The sequence below is a fragment of the Mastomys coucha genome, chromosome X (genome assembly GCF_008632895.1).
Source record: "Mastomys coucha isolate ucsf_1 chromosome X, UCSF_Mcou_1, whole genome shotgun sequence".
NCBI lineage: Eukaryota > Metazoa > Chordata > Mammalia > Rodentia > Muridae > Mastomys > Mastomys coucha.
Genome location: NC_045030.1, coordinates 103123754 through 103125998, shown reverse-complemented (window position 1 = coordinate 103125998; position 2245 = coordinate 103123754). Strand labels below are relative to the sequence as shown.

Genomic DNA, 2245 nt, shown 5'->3' with positions numbered 1-2245 from the left:
TCTGTCTCTCTCTCTCTCTCTCTGTCTCTCTCTCTCTCCAGGTGTGTACTGTGTAGCAGATGCTGTTCAGGAGCCAACAGTGCAGCCCAGTTTGACCTCCAGCCTATGTGGATCCTCTTGCTACAGCTCCTTGATTGCTAATATTACAGGGATGCACCACCAGGCCAGCTTCATTTGTGGTATTTAAATGTCAAAATAGGAGCTGGAGTGACAGCTCAGAAATAATGAACTCCTGCAAGGGATCAAGGTTCATTTCCTAGAACTCTCATGGTGCCTCATAACTCCCTGCAACTCCAGTTTCAGGGAATATGATACCCTTCTCTGACCTCTGCAGGCTCCATGCATGGGGTAAACATACATAGATTCTTGTAGAACATGCACACACTCATGAAAATAAATAAATAAATAAATAGATAGATAGATAAATAAATAAATCTAAGAAAAATAAAGGTAAAAATGGTCTTGCATTCCTAGACTAAACTATGCTTGTTATGAATATTTTTCACATGCTGACTCAAACTGCTAAAATTTCATGAGAGAGGTTTGTGATATGTTCATGATTAATGGTGGTTTGTAACATTCCTTGTGCTTTTAAAATTCTTGTTTTTTATTGATAGAATTTCATCCAATGTCTTTTGATCACATTTACCCCCAACTTTTCCCCTTAACTCCTTCTAGACCCACCCTTACCTCCCCATCTCCCTACCTTCCTACATTTCCCACTTCTTGCCTTTTTGGTTGTTGTTAGAATTACTATTTATGTATATGTATGTGGAGCTTTATTAATGTGTGTGCTGTTACCCATGAAGCAAAGACAAGAAAAAACTGGAGCATTTGTACACTGTTGTGGGGAGTTTAAACTGATGAAATTATGAGATTCTGTTTCAAAAAAAATGTATTCTTCCTCTAAAGCTCCAGACATTGCTCAATTATTACTGTCCCCACAACCCTTCTTTGATTTCAAGCATGCGTGTGTGTGTGTGTGTGTGTGTGTGTGTGTGTGTGTGTGTGTGTGTGCTGTGTATATATAAGGATGCACATAAACCAAAGCATGCATGTAGAGGTCAAAGGACAACTCTCAGGAGCGAGTCCTTTACTTCCACTGTGATATCTGGAGATTAAATCTGGGACTCAGGCTTGCACAACAACTGTTTTCATTCACTGAACTATCATGCTGCACCCCCCCACCTTTTTCCATAAAAGTAATGTTAATTTCATAAAATGAATAGGGAAGTTTTATTTCTTGAAAAAATTAGTGCACTGATGGAGGAAGTGATATCTGCTATTTGCTGGTCAGGGAGAGAGAAATCAGTCCACTAAGGAGGTGTTTATTATTTCTATGAAGGCTAGTATTTCATAGAGTTTCAACAACAACAACAAAATCTGTTTAGCCTGAAACCATTTTGAATCCTCATCCAACAGTAGGCATGAGATCGGAGCTCCCTGGGGGAGCTTGAATTTGGCCGCAGAAGACCTATAGGTCACTATGACAATTTCTACAACCATTGCATCACTATCCAAATCAGGGGTAAAAAGCATTTCTGCTTCTTTCAGGCCCACAAGTGTCACTGTGGCATTGCCTTCTTGTGAGTATCATGTCTGGCAGGACAAAGGTCAGACCTCTTGTACATTACTAACCTTGGGCCTTAATTCCTTCATTTTAGGGAACAGCATGGGCTCATGCCTGCTATGAGTGCCCCAAAGAAGGAGCGGGGTACAAAACTGAAGAGACCACTGGACCAAGGAGTGATAAAGAATATGGCCGTTCCCCCTAAATTTCACAAGCATGGCAAGAGGGTGGCTGTTGAAGCAGAAAAATGCAGTGAGTGTTTTTGGCTGGGGAAAGAACCCAGGTTTACATTGAGGGAGCATGAGTAATTCTCTCAGCATCTCTGTTTTGATATTGTAGTGTGACAGAAGGAAGTCATGAATCATATCAATATTAGGAATTAGATGCTTTAGAGAACTGTCTGTTTAAGTCCTTTGCTTGTGCTTTATGTAGGTAGATTTTTGTTGTTGAGTAAGTTTGTTGTTTTGGGGACACTATCTTGCTACTTAGCCCAAAGTGTTCTCATGCAAATGATCCTCTTGCATAGTCTCCCAGGTGGTCATTCACTAGAAAAAAGAAAGTTATGTCTGAACTGGGAAAGATACATAGTGTGATCAACATGACTGGAATATTTGGAATGATGGGGACAGTGAGGTTCATCTAAGTTATACCTGGTGTTTTACAGATGAGAAGGAG

At 40.3% G+C, this 2245-nt stretch overlaps 1 pseudogene; it reads left to right on the top strand.

Moving 5' to 3' along the window:
- The first annotated feature begins 39 nt into the window (after window positions 1-39).
- LOC116089922 overlaps window positions 40-2245 on the top strand; it is a 5712-nt pseudogene continuing 3506 nt past the window's right edge.